The 6692-nt window shown below is 47.0% G+C and overlaps 1 pseudogene; it reads left to right on the forward strand.

Moving 5' to 3' along the window:
* The first annotated feature begins 972 nt into the window (after positions 1-972).
* On the forward strand, positions 973-2840 carry LOC125553324 (annotated as a pseudogene).
* The last annotated feature ends 3852 nt before the right edge of the window (positions 2841-6692 follow it).

A 6692-nucleotide genomic window follows, 5' to 3' on the forward strand; every position in this document is an offset into this window, starting at 1 on the left:
GCGGAGCGAGCGATCCGCCCGGCCAACGACGCGCACACAACGCGCTCGATCCATCTGATCGTAACAGCCTCCCTACTGCATGGTGCATGCACACAGCTCCTATGCATGTCAAGCTAACTAACTCCAACACACACACGCACACGGACTCACGCACACACACGCACCTACGAACCTGACCCGGCCACACACCGCCCGCACACACGCGCCACGCTGCTGCGTCACGCACGTTCCGTCCGTCCCGCGCGCCACCGACGTGCCCGACGAGTCCGACGACACCAGTGCGTTCCGCTCGTTCCGCGCGCATTCGACGCGCCCGACGAGCCCGATCACACACGCCGTGACTTATTCCAACAAATCCTTCCGTAGTCTCACCACATTGCACTTTGCTCTTGGTAAGCTTAACAGACACCTTATAAAGAAGACCACGACAAACCACTCTAGCTATCTGAGTGCAACATGGACGGAGCTGCGCCGCGCCGGAGCACATACGGTGCATGCAGGGTTGATTATTTAGCCCCAAAAAAGCGGAGCACGCACTTCCTGCTTTGGCGTGACTTGCTTGTGTTGCGGGTGCGGCACATGACAAAGCCACTGTCATCGGTCATCGTCCCCATTTCTGTCGTTGTTGCCGTTGCCGTCGCTGCCTTGGAGGTGGCAGCTATGCGCCGTGCTAGCCCGCCCGTGTAAAACATTGGCCACACACAACCATACAAGCCAACACAAGACTGGTCTTCCAGTGGAAACCAACTTTGAAGTTTGAAATTTTCAAATATCGTTTGAAATTCCCCCCTAGAGCTTAAGGTATTCTCAGTGAAACGTACATGTAATTGGTAGAAGCCGACGGTACCTATATATATATGTGTGACTTTTAGCTGGCTACAAATGCACGCACCAGACCACACCACTAGACTCATAGTACTAGTACCTCCTGTTTAAAGAAGAAAAAGAGGTATATTTTGTTGGGAGGGGGTGATGGGGATACCCAACGATGAGGTGGTGCAAATCCGGCAAGCCGATGCGGTCGGCGACCCGACCATGGTCACAGTCAGCTGCCCCGACAAGATCGGCCTGGGCTGTGACCTCTGCCGCATCGTCCTCCTCTTCGGCCTCAACATCCTCAAGGCGGATAGGAGCACGGACGTACGGGAGGTGGTGCTACATTGTGCTGTGGGTGGCGGCAATGCAGCGGAGTCGGTGGACCATGCATGGCCTGGAACCTCCTCAAGGAGAGGCTGGTTGAGCTCTGCCCTGTGCCCGCGCCGTTTGGCATTGACATCTCCTACCTTGCTGCCGCCGGCCTCCTAGATGACCACGTGCCCCAGGTCTTCTTGCTCAAATTCTGCTGCTTCGACAGCATGGGCCTCCTGCATCGTCGGTTTTAGTTTCACCACCCGAATGATCAGCTACTGCTTCAGATTTTTATGGATATGTTTTGCAGACGTGACACGCGTCTTGTGCGAGATGGAACTCACCATTATGAAAGTGAAGGTCTCCACTACGCCCGATGGGAGAGTGATGGACCTTTGCTTCATCACAGATGGCAGGTTCATTTCCTATCTCCTAAATCCGGATGCATCCTCATCTTACTGATCTTATAACAAACTCATAACGTGTTGGGCTGGTAACATACATTTCAGGGAACTTCCATACACACAGAGTAGGAAGATCTTATAACAAACTCATAACGTCTTGGGCTGGAAACATACATTTCTTATCTCCAAAATCCGGATACATACATTTCAGGGAACTTCCATACACAAAGAGTAGGAAGGACGAGGCCTATGAAAGGCTGCAGAACATCTTGGGCGACTCTGTGATGAGTTGCGAAATAGAGTCTGTGACAGAGGACATGACAGAGGTCATGGAACAAATATTCGGCGTAGAGGAGCAGTTGAGCTGCTCTTGCCTGTCGGTCACCATGGCCAACTCCCTCAGCCCCGCGCACACCCTAATCCAGATGCAGTGCGGTCACCACAAGGGCCTCCTGTACGACATCTTGAGGACACTCAAGGACTGCAACATCCAGGTACTTAGTTGTGCAAAGCCGGGGTCTATGATCGTTTTGCTTTGTGTTCTCTTAATGTGACATTACGAGTTAATAAAATGCACTTTAATGAATAATAGGTAGTTGCGGCAAAACAATTCCCAGCCGCCACATTCCACCTGTCTCTCTGGCCGGTTGGTAATCCTGTGAGGATAAGAAACATGGCCAACTTGTTTCCTTTCAGATCTCCTATGGCTGGTTCTCCTATCAGCGAATCAAATCTCCTTTTTGTCTCAGATCTCCTACGGCCGGTACGACATGGGGAGAAAGGGCGACTACGAGGTGGACCTGTTCGTGGTGCGCCCGAACGGGAAGAAGATCATCGATGAGATCGAGAAGAGCGCATTGTGCTCCTGCCTACGGGTGGAGCTCCGACACCCGCTGCATGTGGCGATGGTGAACCGGGACCGCAACACAGAGCTCCTAGTGGCAAACCCAGTGGAGGACCCCGGGAAGGGTCGGCCGCTAGTGTTGCACGACATAACCCTCATTCTTAAGAACCTCGAGAAGCGCATCTTCTTGGTGCGCATGCATTGGAAACGGCGAAGCTGCATCTCTATACACACCCATGACCATCCATTTCTAGTGACTACAATACACACCTATTATCGTAGCATCGATGTGATTCTTGTGGTGGATGGTGGTTTTGTAAGCGGAGATCGGAAGGCATGTGGTGGATGACGGAGAGTGGGGGGTGTAGAGGGTGCACTTGGGTGAGGACGACTGCAAGCTCACTTGTGCAACGAGGAGTAGGATCGTCGACAGTATCACCAGCATGCTCATGGTTTGGGACTGATCTCGCTTGCTGCGCCTCTTCTTTGTACATCCTGATATCAGTGGCTACTTTGCTGAGCTGCTCATGCTTGGGTTTGTTAACTTGTCCTCTACAAACATGCTTGCAAGCGTGTTATCTCGTGTTGATATTTCATGTGGTGTCACACCAAAATATCTAAAGTCGGTATCCTACCAGGTTTTGGTTTAAAACAGACATGTACGGTGTAATTTGTTTGGCATGTAGATAATAATACTACGAAGGTTCTTCGTTATGGAGCAAACATAGGTCGCTGGTCAAGGAACTCGTTTGTGCAGTGTCGTATGTGTCCGCCGGGATCAGGAATGTCGCGCAAAGATCCTAATATAATATGGCAAAAATTAGGAGTGAGCTAGTCAAAGTAGTCACTGGAGAATGCATGAGGTGCAACACACACACACACACAGACACACACACACACACACACACACACACACACACACACACACACACACACACACACACACACACACACACACACACACACACACACTTGTACACATCCTCCATAGGAAGAAGACATCGCCACCAATCCGCACATCCTTCTTCATGCTGGCATGAGCACCAGTCATGGGGATGGGAATGTGTGGGAGGAGGGCTAGATGGAATCCGACTGCCGCTATGGCCGTTCCATCCATCTTTATTTTCCCTCTCTCATCCTGGTTGGCCCCGTAAGCATCGTCCTCATCGCCCAGGGAATTGCATTCAAATAAGTCAGCGTGGCCGGAGCTGGTGGTGATGCATGGCGGCGACGCTTATTGGAATTATCGACATGGAGCGGCCAGACGTGTTTGCTCTTCTGAGGATGGAGGGAGAACCGGAGCCGCCGACCATTGAACTTGACCGGGTCTACGTCTGGTGCTACTGCGTTGGGCAGCCAATTGTCTCCCGGACTCCGGTCATTGGATAGACTGCATGTTGTGTCGTTATGGATCAAATAAACTACATGAAGGAGTAAATCCAAGTTACAGAGCTTTGGTAATAATGCAAGCAAATCTGATACCATTTGCCATGCATTCAGACTTTATTTCTAGTGGACCTAGTTATAGCTGCTTGTAGGCTTGAAGTACATTGATGGTTTGTGGCACCTAATTAATATGTATGAAACAATAAATAAATTTCCCCTTCTCCCATTTGAGAGCTACTCTATTTTATCTAGATTTATGATTAGGTTGAGTGACAAGTGCAGTTTGTCAATATTTCTCTAACTCGTTGGGTGTGCAACCGTCTAGAATGAATTTCTATGACATACTACCGTAGCCATAAAGAAATTCAATTGTGAAGGCGCAAGAGGAGATAAAGGAGTTTAATGGCGAGGTATTTTTCATCGTTAAGTGTAACACGTGTTGTCAGATGAAAACAAGTAAAATGGTGCATCTAAATATGTGAATTTCCAATATATTATAGGTACAAACACTTCGTAGGATGAGGCATCCGAACCTTGTGACCCTGATAGGAGTGTGCATGGAGGCCAAATCATCGATCTTCGAATTCTTGTTGAACGGAAGCCTAGAGGACTGTCTACGGTGCGATGAAAAAATCGCTGCTGACATCTGCACTCGACTTATCTTCCTCCACTCCAACAAGCCAAAAAGCATTGCACATGGTGATGTCAAGCCTGAAAATGTGCTTCTCGACGCCAGCTTTCTATGCAAACTGGCAGACTTTGGGATCTCTCATCACTTGAATGTAAACAACACCACTATCACCCCGTATCACCAAACAAACCAGCTCAAGAGCACAATGGGATACATGGACCTGGCATACATGGCCTCTACTCCTATGGAGTAGTGTTAATGCGGTTGCTAACTAATAAGAGTCCCCTAGGCCTTCCGCATGTTGTGGAGGCAGCCATTAGAGAAGGCACGTTGCGAGATCTAATTGATACTTCTGCAGGGGAATGGCCACCTGAGTGTGCTGAAGAGTTGGCAAGACTAGCACCGCGTTGTTACTGGTTAGAACGAAAGGAGCGGCCTAATCTTGCAAAGGAGGTCTGGGGTGTCTTGCAAGCTATAATGAAGTGTCAAGACCAGAAATGTGGGCCACCAATATTTTTCATCTGTCCGATGACACAGGTCCGTTAACTAAACAAAGAAATGAAGCACCAGAAGCGCGTGAGTGGATTTTCCACTGAGAGTGGATTTTCTACTCCCGGGTGCACCTACACCCCCATGAGCAGTAAATTTGAAACAAAAAATACAAAACAAAATTGAAAAAATCTGGAATGTCAGGACATGAAGCATGATCAAACATTTCATGCTCTTGCAAAGTTTCAACTACAAAAAATATTCAAAGGACCTTCACCCAAAAAACAAAATCAGTGTAGAAAGGTTTTATGAACTTTTGAGCAGTAATTTTGTTTTGATTTTTTGGTGAGCGGAACTCATTTTATTTGTGGCTGAAAAAAACTCAGTGTAGATAGTTTTATGCACTTTTGAGCAGTAAAATGTTTGATAAAGTTTGATTTCCTGAAATTTCAGACTTGTTTGGTATTTTTGGTTTTCTTTCCGAATTTACTATTCACTTGGGTGCACCTATATCCGGGAGCAACCACACATTTCTCTTGCCCGATTAAGCACTTGCAACCTTTACGATCCAGTCATTGACTTGGTTTGATATAACCTTGCATCCTTACATAATATTTTCAGGAGATCATGAGGGATCCACACATTGCTGCTGATGGATTCACATATGAAGGTGATGCCATAAAGAACTGGTTTCAAATGGGGAATAAAATTTCCCCCATGGCCTACTTCAACTCTGCGCACCATGAGTTGATACCGAACAATGCCCTTCGTATTGCAATTCAAGAATGGCAAAGGCGACAACAAACGTGACATTTTAACCTTCCATTTTATTTATATGATGCCATGTTTATGATGCGAAACAAATGACTCTTATATTAAGTGTGTACAGACAACTTTTTACTGTGCCTTCTTAATTGGAAGCTACCATTTCCTGATTGTTTAGGACCACAAATTAGGAATTATGCACATGCTTTCACTAACATGTGACTGGAAATTGGAATGAACTGGCATGGTTGGTTTTCAAGTTGAATGAAAAAGTGATGTGTACACCCATTATAATCTCCAATCCTTGGCTTCTCCGAAGCTAGGGGTTACGGCAGATCAGCACGGTTTCTAAAAAAACACAATGGATCAGCAATCAGATAAACTAGAAGTTGGATGGTTGAGCATAGGCGGCTTATAATGATGGGGTTGGTTACATGAGAAATAAGCTATGAATGTTGGATCCTTGCCGTATATACTGGCAGCGTATGCTGCCATTTTATAAGAGATAATAAATACTACCAGGTCGGTGGGAACTGTGTGGGCAAAGTCATTTAGCTGCCCATGTCCGCTCGCTTCAACTTCCAAAGGAAACTGAGGAGCATAGTGACACGGGAATGCCCACTAGGGAGGCCCACGACGACTAGGTCCGGTCCTGAGGATTCGGTGGCCCGGGGCCAAACTAGAACCCCAGGCCCTTAAGTAAACAATCAATAACAATAAACATAAGTTTTATGTGAGGATTATCAATAAACACTTAAAAGTGTATCCAATAGCTATATTTGTATGAAACATATGTATGCCGGCTTACGGAGAACACCTAGCCCAATACATGGGTTGAAGATGTGCCAAACAGAGCAATTGTTGATTCTTCTGGAGCAAGACATAAATCCAGCTGGTATGCTTGTTAGGTTAACATTAGGCCTGTGTTCACAATAATTTGAGGTGTGTACGGATGCTTTGTGAATTTTAGCTAGGTTCCAATAATTTTACCTACATGAAAACCCAATAATATAGACCGGGTTCTACTAGGACAGAGTTAGGACCC

Source organism: Triticum urartu, chromosome 4 (genome assembly GCF_003073215.2).
Source record: "Triticum urartu cultivar G1812 chromosome 4, Tu2.1, whole genome shotgun sequence".
NCBI classification, from domain to species: Eukaryota; Viridiplantae; Streptophyta; class Magnoliopsida; order Poales; family Poaceae; genus Triticum; species Triticum urartu.